The sequence below is a fragment of the Marmota marmota genome, unplaced genomic scaffold (assembly GCF_001458135.2).
Source record: "Marmota marmota marmota unplaced genomic scaffold, marMar, whole genome shotgun sequence".
In the NCBI taxonomy this organism is placed as follows: Eukaryota; Metazoa; Chordata; class Mammalia; order Rodentia; family Sciuridae; genus Marmota; species Marmota marmota.
In genome coordinates this window covers 17,641,837-17,663,854 of record NW_026000019.1, presented here as the reverse complement: position 1 = coordinate 17,663,854, position 22,018 = coordinate 17,641,837, and the positions used below count along the sequence as shown (strand labels likewise).

The window sequence follows — 22,018 nt, the reverse complement described above, 5'->3', positions numbered from 1 at the left end:
ACACAGTTCATAAATGTTTTTGATTCAGGCTCAGTGGTGCACACCTGTAATCCCAGCGGCTCAGGAGGTTGAGGCATGAGGATCGCAAGCCAGCCTCAGCAAAAAGCAAGGAGCTAAGCACCCCAGTGAGACTCTGTCTCTAAATAAAATACGAAATAGGGCTGGGGATGTGGCTCAGTGGTCACGTGCTGCTGAGTTCAATCCCTGGTAACCCCCTCCCCACAAAAAAAAAAGAAAAAAGAAAAAAAAAAAAGGTTTTTGAGATCTGTGTTTCTGAGTTCATGTGATTTATAATTTTAAAATATCTAGGTATAAGTAATTTGACTTTTTCCTGACAAGAAACAACAAATGAATATGTAATATAATAAATGCCCACTCAGCATTTACAAGCCTAAGAGATTAAATAAATCACTTAATGTGGACTTTGGCTTAATTTTATGTTGTCCTTAAGTGTTTTCACTTATAAGTAATTCCTTGAAAATGTCTCAGGAAATTGTTGGCATTAGATAAGAACTCAGAGCCGAATATGGTGCTGTACACCTATAATCCAAGTGAACTGGGAGGCTGAAGCAGGAGGATGGCAAGTTAGAGGCCTGCTTCAGCTATTTAGCGAGGCCTTAAGCAACTTAGTGAGACCTTGTCTCAAAATAAAAAGGGATGAGGATGTGGTTCAGTGGTTTAGTCCCCGGGTGGCTTCAATCCCTGGTGTCAAAAAAAAAAAAAAAAAAANGCGTTGGGTCTCATCCCGAGCACTCAAAAAAAAAAAAAAAAAAAGAGAAAGAAAAAGAGCAGAACTAGGAAAAACTTAGAATTCTGAAAATTTGAAAATTACAGCACAGGAGGTTTTTAATTTATGAATTTATCACCTGTGACTTACCACTTCCCCGAGCTTCTCTTATAAGCCTTGGTACTATGATGACACTTCATGACTTTGTGGACTTCCTGAGGCTGGGCCAGGAGTCAGTCTTGATGAACACAGCTGTCTTTTCAACATCTAGATTCAAATTTAACTTCATTTCTGGATAACAAAGATGTCTTCAAAAGGAAAGCCTACCACTAATACGTAAACAGAATTGATGAGAACATGAAGTCCAAGGGAAAGATGGTTTTTAGCAGGAAAAGAGCAGCTCAGATTAAATCGAGGCATTCGTTAATTTGGTAAGTTTCACAGAGGTTTCCATGTATGTTAATGAACCTAAACTATTGTACACTTTATAGAGACAGCAAAATGCTTCTAATACTAATTTATAATGTTAGCTAGTAAAAATATGTTTACGAAAAGAGAAGAAACTTTACTGAGAATTAGAAAATGCCCCAATCTACCAATTACTTAGGTTCCATATTTATAGACTCACCTTGGGTCCCCCCAAGAAGTCACTATTTTTCTCAAATATTTACCTGTATTTTATAATTTTATAGCTTAAATTGTATGTTACACTGTAACACTATAAATGACATTTCCAAAAAAGTTACAACCTTCGTGTGTAACAAGGTCTGTGGCGAGAAATAGGGAAGGAGAGCTGTCATATTAATTTAAAAATTGCAGTGCCTTTTTTTTTTTTTTTTTTGTACTGGGGATCGAACCCAGGGGTGCTTAATCACTGAGCCACATCTTCAGCCCTTTTTAAATATTTTATTTAGAGACAGAGTCTTACTGAATTGCTTAGGGCCTTGTTAAGTTGCTGAGGATGGCTTTGAATTTACTATCCTCCCGCTTCAGTCTCCTGAGCTGCTGGGATTACAGGTGTGCACCATTGTGCCCGGCAGCAGTGCATTATTTTAAAAAACTGATATCTAGCAGTGGGAAGTTCTGTCTTCATTTTAAATGTTGTTATCACCAATACCTGGTGCTAGGTGATCAGCTAAGTGTGTGCTTCTTGAAATAGAATTTAATTGAGTGAGCAGTGAAAACCAGAAGTCTTAACTTGGAGCTCTTCCCTTTGGAAGTGTCACTTTGGAGATACGGTGAGAACCAGAAGCCTAAAGCCTAGTAGATACTTCCTCTTCATCCTGTTAGCTACTGCTCTGGACACTGTTCTGCTGAACTGTTTTAGAAATTCAGTAGCATTTGCATTTGCCTAAGGCATATGTGAGTGGGAGCCAAGTTACAGTGAACAATTTTGGATAGCAACCTCTCCAAAAATAGTAAAAGAAGACCTTAGAGATAAAATCAAATTGTGGACATGAAAAAAAAAATCTTTTTTTTTCTTTTTCATCCTTGTCATGTCACATGTTGGCATCATTTCAGGTGATCAAGGAGGATGTTTCCTCTTGAGCTAAAAGCTTGTAACACAGATTTGCACCATGAATCACTTTACCTGTGTATTCTAAAGCCCTTGGATGTACAGGAGAAATAGGTAATCTTTAGCAAGTTCTGGCCAGTCCTTATCAATTATAGTAGCTAAAGAAATAAAGGTGTACCTCACTATTCAAATTCAGGAACCGAAGTCTTTTGGATAGCTGTACTGTGTGTTTACAGATTTCACTCCAAAAGCTTAAGTCTAGATCTCTGGCCAAGTTCAGCTGGTTCACTGTTCCAGCTCTGGGTGTAACTGACAATTTTCTCATAGTTTCTAGTAATAAAAGATAATTAAATAGCACTTAAATGTTCAATTTGACCCCTCTATCTCTTTCCTTCCCCCTTCAGTTTAAGTAGTTCCTCAGTACTTTTTCTACATCCACTATTTGGAAGAAGTTTGTGCCATCGGAGTGACTTGTGTGTCCTCTCATTTCATTTCACTGTATTTCCTATTGCAGTCAATTTTTTTCCTTTATCTTTTTTCCTTTTTGTACAGGGTCTCATAAGTTGCTCAGGCTGTACTCAAAATGCCTGATCCATCTGCCTCAGCTTCCTGAGTGGCTGGGATTACAGGTGTGCGCCGCTGCGCCTGCAACAGGCATTCTTTTTAAAATGATAAATGATATTAGAATTATGAAAGACAGCAACATCTAGTCCTCAGGAGATCCCCTTGAGTATTCTTACTTGTACTAGTTAAATAGTCAGTTTCCCCTAGTAAATTATTACAGTGGGGAATTTATTAGGGAAAACATCATTTAAAAATTTTACCAGCAGCTATAAACTGTCATTTGCAGCTCTCGGCTGACATTCAAACAGCTGCAGTCTATGAGTGAGCTTTTACTTTCAGCTGCTGGGGAGGTTGTTCAACTTCTGTTCCCATGGAAACGAGGCTGGGTGGCAGGGAGGGAAGTGAGGGTTGAAATGCATATTTCCCCATAGCTTATTTTTCCCACTTCCCTGCAGTTCCCACAGAAATGGGGACATCAATAGCAGCCCATCCTGAACTTTGGAGAGCAAGCCTCCATGTGTGCAGTAGATGGACCTTAAAGAGGCACATGAAAAAGCCCTCCCTTTGGCCTCTCCTTTACCTGTGCTCGGCCAAGCATAATCTCAATTACAGTCTCTTTGGGTCTATTCAACATCTTAAAAACGATCCAATTTTGTTTTCAATCAATTTTTGGAGAGTCAGTTTGATATTACCTTTTTTCCAAAATGAGAATTCGCTTAAACATCCTCTTATTATTAGGTGTATAATTCTTCATGGGTTTAGAATTTAGCATGTTTTTTTGTTTTGTTTTGTTTTGTTTTTTACTTCTTATGGTTTTTTTTTTGTTTTTTTTTTGTCTCCAAAAATTTTGATTCAGGGAGCACTCCTATTGTGTAACATAAAAAGTCTCCTCAAATAGTCCCATTCTGCTGTATTTTAGAAGTTACCCCACAGAGCAGAGGTAATTATTGGCTCTGTCAAATATATCAGAGAAGTCTGCTATTTTAATTTGTTATGACAATTTTCTGGTTTAGGTAACAAAAATATCCTGTTAGGTGGGTTCTGTGTCTTTCCACCTATCAGCTCCGTGTCATCCCACATCTCCTGTAATACCCATACTCCAGGAACACACAGGACATGGGCTTCAGCTGTCTCTGTACTAGCACTGACTAGAAAATTCCATTGGAACCAGTAGACGTTAGGACTATATTTACCTGAATGAATGTGCTTTAGGCAATATTAGGCATTCAGCTTGTTAGGTTGAAATGGATTCCAAGCTTGATAAGGGGTTTTGCCCTAAGCTGTCCCAGTGGAGATAGGAAAGTGGATTCCCCGGGGAAAGCTCATCACAGTCCTGTCTGATTATTGGTGGCCTGGTGTAGACTGATTCTAGGGAGGCTCCAGGAAGGGAGGGATCTCTTGGCTTAATGGATCTCTTGGCTGAAGTGACAGGGAAAGACTTGACTTTAAAGACAGAGCTCTCTTTCATTGGTTCCTTCCATTCCATTTTTCCTGTCACCTGCTTCACAGAGGCCATTGTCCTCACCTATTTTCATAACCTCCTGAGTGTTCCATTTTCTTCTTTTCTCCTTTTCTTTATTCTCTCTTCTGGTTTAGCATACACACTGTTTCCAGATTAACATTCTTTTTATAATGTTGCTGGTACTGGGGATTGAACCCAGAAACACTGCCACTGAGCTACATCCCCAACCCTTATGATTTTTCATTTTAAGACAGTATCTCACTAAGTTGCTCAGGCTTGTCTCATACTTGAGATCCTCTTGCCTCAGCCTCCTGAGTAGCTGAGATTGCAGGCATGTGTTACCATGCCCAGCCAGATTAACATTTTGCGGGGTGGGTGCCGGGGATTGAACTCAGGGGCACTCAGCCACTAAGCCATATTCCCAGCCCTACTTTGTATTTTATTTAGAGACAGGGTCTCACTAAGTTGCTTAGTGCCTCACTTTTGCTGAGGTTGGCTTTGAACTCTTGATCCTCCTGCCTCAGTCTCACGAGCTGCTCAGGCATGCGCTACCATACCCAGCTCAGATTAACATTCTTAAAAGCACAGTTTGATCCTTTTCTGTCCTAATTTATTATTAATAATTTTATTATTACTTATTTTTGTGGGTTGTGCTGGGGATCAAACCCTTGTGCATGCTAGACAAGTGCTCTACCACTGAGCTACACCTTGACTCCTACTGTTCCACTTTAAAACCTCATTGATTTCTTAACATTACTCTGCCAATACTTTCTTTTAAAAGACAGTTCTAATGTCATATATTTTGCCTCATAAGTCCTATAAGTTACCCAAACAATCCAAAGGTGCTTAGTACTTTTTAGGTGTTCTTTCCTATTCCAAATTGCTTCTCACATCCACAGTGGATGCAAACATCTGTTAAGACCATGTGCTTGCTTTCATTTTAGAAAATGTAGTGCTGAGGAACTACTACCAAACTATTCTATAGGTTCACACTCCATCAGTTGACAGCCACCTAGGCCATCTGTACTCTGGTCCAGAGTGTTCTTTTCAGCCTGCTGTGCTGGTGCCTACACAAGGTCTTTTAGCTCCTCATGCAGGTGACACAACTCTTAGCACAATTACTAGGACCACATTATTATTTTGGCTCCATGTGTTTGCCTTTGGAGGTTTCTTTCTGCTCCCTTAGGAATAGAGAAAGAAATTGGTACTAGAGAGTTGTTCCTTCATCGGGAACATCTTATCCTTCTGGGTACTTCTCATAGTCCTACTCCACTGTAATGCTGTCTGTCCTTTACAGGAAAATACTCCAACCTAATGTGGTTGTCCATACCTGAACCATAGAGAGGATCTGAAGCACCTGATTTGATTTGGGAGTAGCACTCTAATTGGATTGAGGGGTAGATGGTTGGCACTGGAAAGACCCTAATTAGGAGATAACTACTGTAAATTAAACCTACTTTAAAAATGTGGATGTGTAACCGATGTGATTCTGCAATCTGTATTCGGGGTAAAAATGGGAGTTCATAACCCACTTGAATCTAAAGTATGAAATATGATGTGTCAAGAGCTATGTAATATTTTGAACAACCAGTAAAAAACATCTACACCAGAGGGTTTTCATATTAGCATAAAGAAATGATTTTGAATCGCATTGGTTAGAAATATTACATAGGGTCTTCTGGCTCTGTGAATTGAATATAAGATTCTGGAAAGCCAACCAATGGAACACCTATAGAACAATTTCTATGGTGTGGCACTCTGGACCTGTGGCTACCACCTATCAGAGGACGCTTCCTACCTGGTACTAAGGAAAAGAGCCATGGAATGCCTCTCTCCAGTCCTGAGAGGGTACTGTATATCTGTGTTCCTCCACACCCCAAATCCTGACACTTTTGAATAGTCAGCAACAAAACCTTTGTATAGTTCTTACCTGTTAGCTTCTCTGTAGAGTCTGTCCTAAATTTCTTGATGAGTTTGTAAAAACCTTCTCTAAACCATAATAGCATAAGACTGATATTTATGTTATGGCATTAACAAAATGTAAAAATTTCTTGTAAGTTTCTTAATGGCAGGACTATGCTAGAACTGTCTTTGTGGCCCATACAGTACATGCACACACTAGACGTTTGCTGAATTACTGAGGATATGCATGCACTTCACAGTTCTGTGCAGAATACATCCAGCACTGGGCTCTGGGAACACTAGCAGCCAATACACGAGCTTCCAGAGTTCCATGATTTGGTGTTCACAGTTCTCAGGATCAGTAGAAATTGTCCACAGCTGCATGGTCTCTAGTTGGACATCGTGCAGACACATTGGGATTGTTCTCAACAGCAGAGGAAAGTAGTGTTGTCTATGTTGCATCTTTTAGAAATTCAGATCTAAATTATCTCATACTGCTTTTCCTGTCAAGTCTGAATCCAGCTAATAAAGATGGATCAATCCTTAGAATGATTGCTCTTGTTGTGTGTATCTCCTAGTTAATTTGAAGCAGTATATATAAAAAACTTAGTAGATAAAAAGATTAAAGTGAGAACAGGAGACTGGAAGAAAAAATTAAAGAATCACACCTATAGTATATAGATTTTTAAGCAAAGCAAAATAAAGCCTGAGCTAAGACTTTGGTCTCTGTCTGCGTGGATGTGAATACATCCCTACAGTACTAGTTGTGCGGCCCTAGGCAAGTCATTTCATCTCTCTGTCCTCAGAGGAGGAGGATGACAGCACCTTCTTCATAGGCATCAGTCTCAAGGGACTCAATACACAGGCAGCGCGCAGCACTCTGCGCCCAGCTTGCAGTGAGCGCTGGGTGTGTTTGCTGTTCCTGCAGTGCTGTGGTGAAATTGTGGGTCTAAAGGCAGCAGGAGGCCAATTTCAGTAGTTTGTGGTTCTTCTGTCTCTGTATTTGTAGTTTCTTACCCCAAGCAAATAATCTTCTTGCCTCGAATCCCCTGCAAATGGTGCTTATACCTTTCTTGTGGCATTTAGCAGATTCAACTCTTGTACAATTATTTGTGAGCTCCTTAAAAGCAGAGGCTGTCTTCTCTGTCTTCCTCACAGCAGCCCGCAGAACGATTACATAATAGCCTTATTTGCACAGGAGCTCTGGGGGGGAGGTGTGATGGAGACAGTGCTGGGCACTCCCTGAGCTAGCCCCTGGAGGCCTCTCCTTGGCCTGGTGCCCCGTCGCGTTCCTGTCTCTTCAATACCCATCAATGGACAGTACGTTTGTTCCAGGATGTCCTTCCAACATGCATTTTCTTTCCTAGATCCAGCCTCATAGGTGGGTGATGTTATGAGATGTCCCCCAAAAGCTCACATACAAGAAGATGCAAGGAGGTTTAGAGATGAAATGATTGGGTTATGAGAACCTTAACCCAATCCATGAATTAATGCCCTAATAGGGATTAACTGAAAGCAGGTGGAGTATGGCTGGAGGAGGGGGTCATTGTCGGCGTGCCTTTGGGGTTTATATGTTGTTGTGGTGGTGAGGGCTCCACCTGGCTTTTGGTAATGTCCTGAGCTGCTTTTCTCTAACACACCCATTCCCCCATGATTTTCTGCCTCACCTCAGACCCTGAGGAATGGATTTGGCCATCTACAGACTGAGACCTCTGAAATTATGAGCCCCAAAATAAACTTTCCTCCTCTATTATTCTTGTCAGATCTTTTGGTAACAGCAGTGAAAAAACTGACTAAAAGAGTTGACCTGTGCAGTTGCATAGATCATGCTTCATTTAATGCTGTGTCACCATCTTTTTATTTTTAGTTGTAGATGAACACAATACCTTCATTTTATTTATTTATGTGGTGCTGAGGATTGAACCCAGTCTTTCACACATGCAAGGCAAGTGCTCTACCACTGAGCCACAACCCCAGCCCCTGTGTCACCATCTTGAAATTCCTCATTTCACCCAAGTGGCTGTGTTAATCAACTTTGGGTTGCTGTGACCCAAAAGCCTGACAAGAATACATCAGAGGGGGAAAGTTTGAATAAACTTTGAATAAACAGTCTGTAGTGGACTGACTTCATTTCTCTGGGCCTGAGGTGTGGCAGAGCATCATGGCGGAAGGGTTTGGCAGAGGAGAGCTGCTCTGTTCATAGAGGCCTAGAAGCAGAGAGAGAGAATGGGAGAGAGGAAGGGGCTTCCGGGAAGAACAACCCTTCTAGGACACACCCCCAGTGGCCCACCTCCTCCAGCCCTGCCCCACCTGCATACAGGTACCACCAGTTAGTCCATTCAAAGTGGGATGGACTCACAATCCAGTCATTCATCTTGAACACACCTACTTAAGCACAGGAGCTCTTGGGGGACACCCCATGTCTAAACCACAACAGGGAATTGGGCTTCATTTTTCTGACTTGGGAAATGGTGTAGCTGATCTTGCTCTTCCCCGCCTGTACCCATTGTTCCCTGCACCTGGAGCATCTCCCTACACTGGCTACCTTATTCAGAGCTCAGCTCCCTTGTCATTTCCCAGAGAAGCAATCAAAATAAGAGCCATGTGTTATTACCCCTCTACCTTTACTTCTCCCTCAGAGTGTTTTACTTTGTAAGTACCAGAGTGTATTTAAGTTGTGTGACTATTTTTTAAGACTTTCTCCCACCAGATTTATAAGCTCCTTGAGGGGACAGTACATTTGTTCCAGGATGTCTACATTGTAAACAGATAACACTTTGTGAATGAGTGAGCAAATAGATGATTTTTAGAACTGTTAGACTATTAGAATAAGCTTTTCTCCCCATGTTACAAATTGGTGCATAAAAATGGCAAAGTGATCCACTTTGTGGTTTAATGCTGCTGGTGGTGACTTTTAGCCGGTTTTATCTGCTATTGCTTTTAAAGGTAGATGAATACAGTGAAGGTTGCCCATTTCCCTTCCTTTCCAACTGTTTGTCCTTCTCAGATGGACTGGTATAGTAAAGCTCAGCTTCTCTAAAGGAAGGTTTACAATATATTGTTTTGTACATTGTTCTCGAATTCATTTTCTTATGGCATAAAATGTCTGTAGCCTGCTAGCCATTGTGGGTGTTTTTAGCAGGAGATACATTCGCTTTTGATCTAATTGTCAGTAACAACTGATATAAAAGTGCTGCTTAAGGTTTTGTAGTGTTCTGTGGTGGAAGAGCACTATGGGAGTGAGCATGGTGTTTGATGGTAATAGAGAACAGTGTCACACGTGGCTCCCCAATTGTTCTTTCTCTCCGGTCTTGTCTAATTTTAAAATAAGTTAAATGAGCTCCTTCTGAATACACAGCTGTGTTGTCTTCCTATCGCCCAGCTTTGGAACTACATCTAATTTATCTGCTTCCTGGAATCAGACTAGCACTGTTCAACATGCAACCAGATTGAGTGAATGAATATATACCATTTTATAATCTTAATTTTTAGTACTTGGTATTCATTCTATTACTCTCCAAACATTTTGCTAAAATTTTTAGGTGATAACCTGAAAGTCATTTAAAAGAATTTTTCTTGTGATATATAGAAGATTTTGAGGACTTCCCCCCCCCACAAAAGAAGAGAAATACAAACATCCAGCATAGTATACTAACTTATTATTGCTTCTTAATTTTTATCAAAGAGAAAAAAATATCAGAATTTTCCTAAGTTAGCCTTCAAGTGAAGATAACCAATATAGTAACAGAAGAATCATTATTGCTTAAAAGAAAAGCAAGCTAAATATCTTTTCCTCCCTTTCCTACAAGTGCAAAGAATCTGAGAAAAAGAGATTTAAAGATGAGTAGAAGGAGGAATAGTTATGGTCCCACAGCAACTGTGACATGTCAGTGAGAAGAAGGACCCAGAATTATTTGCCTAAATCAGTATGGGTCACAGAGAGAACAGAAAGGAATCAAGAAGTAGAGGAAGTAGTATCAAGGCAGATGTTTACCTCAGAAGTTCCACTGAAGCACTGGAAGACCCCAGAGGCTTAAGATGATTTGCTGTAAGCTGGAAATCACTGGCTTGTTTATGCCTTCAGTGCTTTTCTGGGAAGGCTGTGAAAGGGGGAAAATCTGTCATTTCCACTTGCTTCCTCTTAAGACTTTATGGAATTTTAAGCAGACTTCTCCCAGAATTAAGTTCCCGACTCAACCACCCCAGAAACAATTTGACCAGCTCTTTTCTTCTAGCTTGCCCAGAAAGATCAGGGCGAAGATGTTCGTTTTCTTTTTATGCCAGTAATATGACAAGTATTATAGATTCCTGATCTCTCAGTCAGGTGTTAAAATGACAATATATCCACCCTTGAGTAGCTTGGTTAGTTGCAACAAGCTGCTGAGAGGGCATGTCAGGTTCCTGAATATGAGAGCTAGTGTGCTGGCTAGGTGACAGGCAGTGTAGATGATGGTCACATAACCCTACAATCAAGGCTTAGCTTTGGTATCAAAAGGGCCTGTTGAGCCCCCGTCACTCTCATGTGCCTGTGCATGTCCCTTTAGTTCTTCACAGTTTACTAATTTATAGAATGGGCATAGAATACCAGTTCTCCTTTGTGAGGCTTAAAATTTATGTTGAGTGCTTTTCCCAGTTTTGTGTCATATGTTATGTGTTCAATAAAAGGAGATGGCTTTAGTAGTAGATGTTTGTGTTACTCCATTACAAAACATTAAAAAAAAAAAGAGGTTCTGCATAAGAGGCCTAAATGAATTGCTTGTAAAATTGTATAGCTAGTATTTGGCAGAGCAGACTTTCAAATGCAAGACTATTTAACTCCTAAACCACTGTGCATAGAGTATCAAAAAACAAATGTGTGCTCAAATACTTGCTCTTGAAGAATATGATTTTCCCCATCTTTAAAATTTAATTTTGTTTTTATATGCAAACTGTGTATACAGATTCTTGAAATATTTTATAACAATAAAAATAGTCCTTTTTATTTTTTATTTATTTTTTTGTATCGGGAATTGAACCTAGATGTGCTAGGTTCAAGGAGCCACATCCCCAGCCCTTTTTATTTTTTATATGAGACAGGGTCTTGTTAAGTAGGGCCTTGGTAAGTTGCTGAGGCTTTGAATTTGCTATCCTCCTGCCTCAGCCTGCCAAGTCGTTGGGAGTGTGTCACCGTGCCCACCCTAGTCCTTTCTAACCTTTTAATTTTATTCTTTCCCAAAGTTGATTTCTAAGTTGGTTGCTCTATCACAGAATGGGTGTTTCCTTAGAAACAGGTGGGTATAAGCTCAGGCCGATTAGTAAAAGCTTGTCTAGCCTGTTTCTACTCCTCCCGGCTTGGCAGTCAGTGTTTCCCGGCAGTGGTTTTCTAGTGGACCATGTACCAGAACTGCCTGGGGAGCTCTGTGAAAGTAGACGGGCCTGATCACACCTCAGACCTCTCAATTCATTGTCGTCTGGTGAACCTGCTGGACCCATCCCAGCAGAAGCAGGGAAGAGTGGGAAGCATCAGTTAAAGGAACTAAAAGAAGCCCAGGATGGTGGGAGCAGAGGTTGTTGTCCAAACTCTGTACATCCCTGTCAGTAAAAGTCAGTTGAGCCTATACTTCCCATGTATAAATTCTATTTTGTAATAAATTATGTACCTGCAATATCATAAAATAGGCAAATGTGGATTTTGAAAAATATGAGGTAAAAAAAATTAAATAGGGCCAGAAACTCTAATGATCACCTTTTTCTATTGCAAGATGTGGACATTGAGTAAGTGAGAGAAGCAGGCTGAGAGCAGGCCCTGTTGCACCAGCTGAGTAATGCTGAGTGTTTCTTTTTTATCCTAAGCACTGAGAAGCAAATGAAAATTTTTAGGAAGAATTATTTCAGATTTGTATTAGAAAAAAATTTCTTTTTGCTCTATGATGTAGAGATTGATAGTACAGCAAGCGTGGACACAGAAGGCCAGTTTGGAGGTTATTGCAATAGTTCTGATTATAGGTAATTATGAATTGAGCCAGGGCCTTGCAGTGAGGCTCAATGGGAGAAAGGTGAGAAGATATTTTAGAGGTATGCTTTATACAACCTCATGATTGCAGGAGTGTTGGTGTGGGAGAGGTCAAAGGTGACTTCTGGGTTTATGACTTGGATTTCTGGTTGGAAGATTAACAATGGAAGAAGAAGAGCTGGAGGTGAGTAGGGGTGGGGCATGAGTCCACGTTTTAAATTTCTGAAATGTAAAACACCCAAAGGATAATATGAAGCTAGCTGGATATGTAGGTTGAGTTTAGAAGTTCTAGGCTAGAAACTGTAACTTTGGAAGTTGTCAACACAATTAGTACAGTAATTTCTCCCCTTCCAGACAGTATTTACTAATAAGGCATCCCTATAGCAGAAGTGTCACAGAGTTTCACAGAAACAGCATGCAAAATTAGATTTATGGAATAATTAGAAATGTTTAGAGAAGCAGATCCTATAAAGTGAAAGAGTCTCCTCAGTTTGCTGTAGCATTCAAACATGGTGAAGAAAGTAGAAATCAACATTTCAGAAGCTTGCAGAAATACTTGGATGAGCATGCTCCATTCTGGAGTGGGCCATGAATGTTGGAAAGTGGCTGTCATCAATTACTCATGATTGGACCCAGGAACCTGTCTCAGGTGTGTGCACCATTAGCTAGTGAGGAAATTTGAACATGTTGGAGAAGAGGAGAACAAGAGGTGTACTGAGTTTGTGTTACTATGAATTCAGGAAAAGAGTACCTGGAACTTAATGTCTGTGAGCCTGGAACTTATGCTAGGATTGCAGTAAGAGATAAATACCTTCTTTGTCCTCACTGCTTAAACCATGTGCTCCTCAAGTATTAGAATGCACCCGATCAACCGGGTATGGTGGTGCATGCCTATAATCCCAGCAGCTGGGAGGCTGAGGCAGGAGGATCGTGAGTTCAGAGCCAGCCTCAGCAATTTAGCAAGACCCTAAACAACTTAGAGAGACCCTATCTCTAAAAAATATAAAAAGGTCTGGGGATGTGGCTCAGTGCTTAAGTGCCCCATGTTCAATCCTAGTACCAAAAAAAAAAAAGATGGGGGGCGGGTCTGGAGTTGTAGCTCAATGGTAGAGCACTAGCCTAGCATGTGTGAGGCACTGGGTTCAATCCTCAGCACCACATAAAAAATAAAGGTATTGTGTTCATCTACTAAAAATATATATATTAAAAAAAAATAAACCTAATAAACTGGATTTGGTGGCACACTCCTGTAATCCCAGCAACTCAGAAGGCTGAGGCAGGAGGATGGCAAGTTCAAGCCAGCCTGGGCAACTTAGTGAGCTCTTGTCTCGAAATAAAAAGGACTGGGGGTTCAGCTCAGTGGTAAAGCACCCTTGGGTTCAATCCCCAGTACCAAAAAAAAAAAAAAAAAAAATCCATCTAATAAACTCTTATGTACTATGACGGATTTTCTTCCCCTAGTCTCATGCAGTAAAACATTGACTAACAGCCACCCTCTTAGTGCTAAAAATCTCACAAAGAATCTAAGTTGCATCGTTTGCTTACTTACCCATAAAAGGAAGATTAGGTTAAACCTACAGGAAGTGTCTCTCTTCTTAGAAGTTGTCTCCTGATTTCTTTCCATCTATTTCTTCTTGGTCCTTAACGTTACTGCACAGTGACAATTTTGGTTGTCACTGATCCATTCCATATCCAGATCTTGATAAGTTCTTGCAGAAGTGTCTGTGATTCTTACTTAGAAACACTTAGACCCCACTAAATTTCCAAGGAATGTGATACTATACTTTTTCTTGATCCAATGGTTAATATATTAAATGGAATAATTTATATTCATCCTAAGAAATTATCTGGAGTGAACAAGAACAGTACATAATGGATAGTCATTTGTTCTATTATATTAAAATTTTAAGCACTTGAATATCTGATCACAGGGAATATTTATTTTGAAAAACATTAACCTGAGTCATATGAGCCTTTAAAAAGCCAAAAACAAACAAACAAACAAAAAAAAAACCAGTGTGATTTACAAGTATCTGCATCCATCAATAAATATTTTTATCTTTTATTTCTAAAGTAGAGAAACAGATTCCTTAGGCCCTAAATTATAGGTCTTACAGTTGGCTGGCCCAGTGTTCATTTTGAGCATGGGGGAAGCTTGTCTAAACCGGTGTTTAAAAAAAAAAAAAGCCCTGATAGCTGTGCTTCCTCTGCCTCTGACCCACATTTCCTTTTGGTCATCCTTGTACCTTGTATGAACATCTGAACATCTGTTACTGTACCATGAAACCATGTGGTAATCAGACACATACTTGGCACTCTGTCTAGACCCTCAGCTTCTCAAGTTTCTTTGCCTTCATGCTCTGGTCCCAGACAATAAAGCTAAGTAGTTACAAGGGCAGGCTCTGCAGGCAGCTGTCTGGATTTCATTCCTGACTCCATTTACCATCTGTGTGACTGTACCTTCTTATATGTAGAATCTGAATAATACAGAGTTGTTGAAAATATTAAATATAGATTTTTCTAAGTTATTACTATAAAACTGTTGGTTTTTTTTTTTTAAACATGAAACAATCCCATACTTAATGCCAATTACTGCTGACTGAAAGCTGCAGAGGGAAGCGGGCGTCAGGGTGTACCAGTGGGCTGCTGGGAACCGAGCATGCCGTGCTTGTCTCCATCTTTCCTTATTGACAGGTTAGCTCATTAATTCTCAATACAAATTCCATGCTGAGCAACTACCTACCCCTCAAATATTGCAGACTCCTGTGTCCACCCCTAGTTTGAAAAGGTGTATGGCATCCTTTGTCAATGACAGGAGGGCACTATGGTATTTACTAGGTAAAATGTTAAATGGCACCAGCATTGCCAGGTACTCAGAACTGGAAAGTGGAATCTATACAAACAAGAATCATTCCACCCAAATGCCAGTGGTACCTTACCCTGAGAAACACTGGTGGCTCCTAGGTTCTCTTCTCTGTTTAAATTCAAAAACCATTTTTTTAATGAACTTGAAACACTATTCCATAAAATCCATATAAACCAAAGATCTTATATGCATTGCAGAGCAAGTTGAAAAATCTCCATGTGTGTCCTGTTATTTCTTTGCTTTCTGTGTATAAGTTTCCTTTAAGTTTATATAGTTGGGGTGTTCAAATTTGTTACTTAAGAGTTCTATTATCCTAATTATCCTATAGTGTTGAAAAGCACTTGAGCTCTTAAATGTACAAAGGTTGTATTTGTAGTCAGGAAACTTACCTAAACCTTATATGTAAGAAAATATATTTTTATTTTGTAATAATTAATGATGTGAAATTCAAATATTAATGAGTATTCAAAATTAGAGTATGAAAATAAAAATACAGGGGCTGGGGATGTGGCTCAAGCAGTAGCGTGCTCGCCTGGCATGCGTGCGGCCCGGGTTCGATCCTCACCACCACATACAAACAAAGATGTTGTGTCCGCCGAAAACTAAAAAATAAATGTTAAAATTCTCTCTCTCTCTCTCTCTCTCTCTCTCTCTCTGTCTAAAAAAAAAAAGAAAATAAAAATACAAAATAGAGTAATAATCCTGGTAGATGTGATTAGTAAGATAAAGATTATTAAGAAAAATTCATTTAAAATTAAATACAACAAAATACATATTCAATCTGAGTCACAAATAAAAATAAGAAATATAGACCTTGAATGAGAAGATGAGAGACCATGGGGAGTGAAGAGGTTGGGTGTACAGGTTGAGCATTCCTAATCTGAAAACCCTAAATCTGAAATGTTCCAGAATCTGTTACTTTCTAAGCACTGACATGATGCCAGAAATGGAAAAGTCCACACCTGACTTTAGAAGTCAGAGCACAGTCAAAACCCAAGTGCACTGGAAATACTATGTAATGTCACCTTCCGGTTATATACACGAGGAGTATCTGAATCGTAAATGAGTTTTATGTTTAGACTGGATGCCCATCCCCAAGATATCTGGAGTGTGTGTGTGTGTGTGTGTGTGTGTGTGTATGTGTGTATGCGCAAATATTACAAAATCTGAAACATTTGGAATCCAAGTGTTCCCTCTGAGGGAGACTCAACCTGTTCTTCCTGCAGCCTCTCCTGTCGTATCTTCTGAGGCCAGCATGATAACATGGGGGAGAGCAATTACTGTGCTTTCTCCTTTACTGTCATGAAGGTCACTACTTAACACTCCTCACCCTTTCTCTTCCCTCCCCTTTGCCTTAGCTCACCAGGCTCCTGTCTTTATTGTTTCCAGGTAACAGCTGAATAAGGCTCATGCTCATCAGTAAGTGGCAGATGAGGTGTTGGTGGCCGGGAGTGGAGTTAATAAAGATCCCCCTGGTTTAGAATTGTAACCCATTGTTATCAGGGGAACCGTTGAAAAAGCCCATTCAGTTTAGTGCAGTGTCTTTCAAAATGCTGCCATGAAGTCATTTTAGAGGGTCTGAACAGGCATTTTAACAGTAGAATACAATAAACCCATCATGGAAATGCCAGTGGATACTGGACTGATCCTTAGCAAGAACTAAAAAAGTACCTCGTGGGTACCACTTGGCCAACACCACAGCCAGTTGCGGGTGGTTATAGGAGGAGAGAGCAGCAAGGGACCACATGAGTCTGCGCATTGGCTGGGACCAGTGGTTTTTATCTTTGCTTACTGCTGTATAGTTTGATCCCCTGCTGTTTTTAATGGAAGGATTAGCAATTTACAGTTTATTTTATATTGGCATATTTATTGTTGACTATAAAATGAAGGACGAGGGAATTTTTATCTTGCTTTCAGCAAGTGTTGACTTTCAACTGAATTTTGTAAACATTAAATAGTTCCATGAATAGCAGTTATTATTTATAATATTTTGGTTAGTTTCCTGTGGTTACCATAAAAGGTAACTACAGACTTAGTGGTTAAAAGAACATGCAGTTCTCTAGGTTAGAATAGGACATGGGTCTCGCTGGGCTAAAATGAGGGCATTGAGGGGCTGAATTTCTCCCCTGATGTCATTGGGAAGAATCCATTCCCTCCCATTTTCCAGCGTTCAGAGACTGCTCACATTCCCCTACTTGGAGGACTTTGCTTCCATCATCCAAGCCAGCAACGTTGACTTTCTTGGGCCTCCATCTGTAGCACTCACAGCTTCCTTTGAGTAAAGTCTGGAAAAGTTCTCCTCCTTTAAAGAACTGTGTCATTTCACCAAATCACCTAATAATCTAAAATCTTCCTGTCTCAAGTCCTTAGCTTAAACCACGTCTGCAAAACCCATTTTGCCATGAAGATAGCATATTCACAGGCTCCAGGGATTAGAATGCAGACATCTTTGAGAAACGATTGTTCCATTTTGACTCCAGTTTCCAAATTGATTGTTTTCTTGCAAAATAAATCTGTTTTTTTTAAATGGTTGATTTAAAGAAAAGTAGTAAGTAAAATGTGAATAGATGGCAAAAATAGAGAAGGAATATTCAAATGGCTAATATTTGAGAAGCATTTTACCAGAGTTTGCCCAGTCTCAGGAAGAAGCAGTGTGCATGAGGGAGCCGACCCCCCAGGCCCAGACTGCTCTGCTGCAACTCGTGGGTCTTCCTCAGCTCTAGCCACAGGTGTTCAGTGTCCGCATCCTGCAGAGAGGATGCACCAAGCAAGCAATCTCTGAAAGCCCGCCCGTTGCCATTTACTAATTCCATGCAAATAAATATTTATGATATGAATTTAAATGTCAGGGGCAAGCACAGTGTGAAATATCACTAAATGCCATAAACAGTTCAAGAGATGAAACTGGTTCTCTCTTAAAATGCTATCTTCCCAAACTAGTTGTCAAGTCCCAAATGTTGAGCTTGGCTGGGTGTTAAAACAATCCCTGTCATAGTCATTTGCAGGTGTCGTGCCAGGGTTGGATGTTCCATTTTTCTCTTTCTGTTCGTTTGGTGGTGGTGGTTGTTGTTGTTGTTGTTTAGAATTTTTTTTTAATATTTATTTTTTAGTTTTCAGCGGGCACAACATCTTTGTTTGTATGTAGTGCTGAGGATCGAACCCGGGCCGCACGCATGCCAGGCGAGCGCGCTACCGCTTGAGCCACATCCCCAGCCCCGGTTGTTGTTGTTTTTAAGTTGTAGATGGACACAGTTCATTTATTTATTTATGTGGTACTGAGGATCAAACCCGGGGCCTCATACATGCTAGGTAAATGCTCCACCACTGAGCCACAACCCCAGCCCTGGTTGGTTGTTTTTAATAAATACCATTTCTGAGTGGTGAGTGCTCATTATCAGTTGAACTCATGGAAACAGTTGTGGATTCTGCCAGATTTCTGAACATAGCCAAACAGTGAATGCTGGAGAGGCTGAGGGTAGATAGCTGGTGGAACAGGACCTCCACATTAGGTAACCATTAAAAAGGAGGGATAGCTGGACTTGGGAGGCTGAGGCAAGAGAATCATGAATTCAAAGCCAGCCTCAGAAAAGGTGAGGTGCTAAGCAATTCAGCGAGACCTCTCTAAATAAAATATAAAACAGGGCTGGAGATGTGACTCGGTGGTTAAGTACCCTTGGGTTCAATTCCCAGTACCAAAAAAAAGGAGGGGTGATTCTTAATATCTTCACATATTCTTCAAGAGCATACCTTCATTAAATTGATTTAACTTTAACTTAAGAGGAGAAATACCTATGCTGCTCTTGAGATAATGGGTTGTTTTATTCTAGTAATTTTTAGTGACCTTTTTAATTATTTAAACTACCTAATGGAGAGGTTTTTCTTATTCCTTTATCTAATAAGAATTTCTAGCCTCAATATTCCATTCACTGAAATAAAATGCAAATTTGCCCTGAACTGTAGTTTTAAAAACAAAAGTCTGTTTTCTTAGATTACTTCATAAATAACGAGTACCATATCAGCTCTCCTCTCCCCCTTCACATTGTGTCGATTACAGGTAAATGCTCAATATCACCGAGCAGCACAAGATAAATAAGCTTCCAAGGTTTCTTAGCAACATATTGTTCTGGGAACCTGCTGTTTCCCTGAACAAAATGAAGCCAAACATCCTAGAATCTGAGCCAGATGGGAAAGGATTAGCTTATGGAGGATGTTTCGTGTATTTTTTTTTAAAAAAAAAATTCACTTGGAAATGAACCTTTTAACATAAGTAGCTTAAAAAAAAACACTCTTTTACGTGTAAAAAAATCTTAGTGATAGAATTTTTTTTAAAATATGGTTTTAGAAGAATTTTCTAGGAACAAGTTGCAATATGTAATTCAGTCATTGATGAACAGATCCATTTTAGAACAGTAGAAAATGCTTCCACCTGGGACTGAAATTCAGCCTTCACCCTGCGGTACGGCATCCCAATTGCAAAGATGTTGAACACCTCCCATCTGGTGGGTTGGGGCTGCTGAGTAGACGCTTCAAGGCACCTTCAGCTGCCCCCACGGCCCTGCTTCTGGGGATAACACTCAACACCTTGCCACTGCATAAAACCCTGGGACTTCTCCCCTCTTTTCCAGGGCTCCAGGGTTGTTTCATTTGCTACTTGATCTTCAGAGTCTGTGTCTGGTTTTTTGATTAGTTCATACAGAGAAAGGGAATTACAATCGAATTCCAGAAAAATCTAGAAAAATATGGTTGTTTTCCTAGCACGGGTCTGTGTGTTTCCCTTGTTTATCTAGCCATCTGTGAAGTCACACAGTTGGTAGGTGGTGCTTTCCTTCCTGCTGCTCTCTGGTTGGTCACAGTGCATTGTGGAAGGTCTCTGGAGATGGATTAGTGTTTCTCATGACCGCACTCAATGGTGGCCTTGTAATTCAGTTACACCCTCGAAAGTGTCCCCATTTGTTTGAAAGGGAGATATTTTTTCATCAGCCAGATGAATATTCTCACAACGTGGTTGTCTAGTGATTTGGACTGAGTTTGTGAAACTTCCCAACTGTGCTCAGAAGCAGAAAATTCCAGAATTTCACAGTGCTCCTGGATAGAAATAACAAAGTAATTAGAATGAAGAGAATGATACCTGGAGTCTGCCTTTTTTTAATATTTATTTTTTAATTTTAGGTGGATACAATATCTTTATTTTATTTTATGTGGTTCTGAGAATCGAACCCAGTGCCTCACGCATACTAGGCAAGCACGCTACCACCTAAGCCACATCCCCAGCCCTGTAGTCTGCTTTTTAATTTAACTCTCAGATTCCAGAGTATTAAAACTGTCTTTAAAATTATAAAATAATTATGAATATGCTGGTTGCTTTCCATTCTCTTCAGCTGTCTCTCACACACATACATGTTTTCCAAACGTCATACTTTGAACCGAGGAAGAACCTGTCGAGGGCCCAGGATAGACCCATCCTGTGCTCATTGTCATGGTGGATACCGAGGGTACAGACCACGTCCTTGCCTTCGTGCTCCTCAAGATGTTTGCAAAGTGGCATGTTTATAATCTCAAAAACAAAACTGCTTTTCTTCATTTCAAGTCCCTTTCTCAGGCATCTAAACACTAAGGAAAGATTTTGATGTTTAAAGGAATTACATGGGGCAGTGTAGCTCAGCGGTAGAGCACTTGCCTTGCAAGTGCGAGGCCCTGGGTTCAATCCTCAGCACCACATAAAAATAAATAAATAAAATAAAGGAATTGTAAAAAGAAAACATGGTATATATAGACAATGGAATATAAAAATAAAAAATAAAGGCATTGTGTCCAACTACAACTTATAAAAAATAAATAAAGGAATTACATAATTTGGCCTTTTAAGGAAAGGCTGAAAGTAGACCTGATTTGTCATGTGGAGCAGAATAGGTTGTAATATGTTCATTTTACTAAAGCTTTTTTTTTTTTTTAATTCAAAATTTTCTATTATCCAAGCATTTCTTTAGATTTCTCATTTATATGTTATTTAACTCTCCTGTCAAGCATTATGAGGTAGAAATTTATTTACCCATCATTTTATAGATGAACAACTGAGGCCGAGAAGTTAAATACCTCTTTGCAGAGAGATTACAAAGTTTGTAAATAAGTAATGAGCATTGGGACCCAGGTTTGTCCAGTGCCAAATTCTATGATCTTTATGGTATGCTGTGTTTATTTATTTATTTTTAAAATCAAAGATTCTATATGATTCCAGTCCTTTCAGAAAGAGTCAACTACTGTCTTTTGAGGATGACATTATTTTAGCAAGAAGTAGATGAGTTGTTTATAGATGTTGAGATGATTTATTGTTGTTTCAGTACAGTGATACTGTATTTTTTCAAGTTTTATCGTCAAATTTTAGACCTTTGTTTTTGGTATATTAACCCATTTAAAGACATTTATTATTGCTCATCTTTTTACTTCTATTAAACAATTTTTATTTTCAATATGATAGAAGACTGAATTACACTTAATGATAGTTAAAATTAATAGTACTATTAAATACATAGATAAGAAGAGTTGTGACAACAGTATTTAAAATAGGTGGACAGACCGTGGCTGTTTTTGTGAATGGAGCTTTGCTGGAACATAGCCACACTCATCCCCTTATGTGTCACCTGAGGCAGCTTTTTTGTTGTTGTTCTATTAAGTTATATATGACAGTAGAATGCACTTTGACACGTCATATATAAATGGGAGTATAACTTCTCATTCTTCTGGTTGTACTTGATATAGAATCACACCGGTCATGTCATCATTTATGCACAATAGGGTAATTATGTCTAATTCATTCTGCTACCCTTCATACCCCTCCCCTCTCTTCACTCCCTTCTGCCTAACCCCAAGTAACTCTATTCTTTCATAGCTCCAGCATCCCTGCTTTATTTTGAATTAGCATCCACATATCAGAGAAAACATTTGGCCTGTGTTTTTTTTGGATTGGCTTATTTTGCTTAGCATGATATTCT

General features: G+C 39.6%; 1 protein-coding gene across 17 annotated transcripts in view; it reads left to right on the top strand.

The window, feature by feature from the left end:
- The window catches only part of Rabgap1l (RAB GTPase activating protein 1 like), a 592,157-nt gene that overhangs the window by 533,546 nt on the left and 36,593 nt on the right, over positions 1-22,018 (top strand). The window lies entirely within an intron of this gene.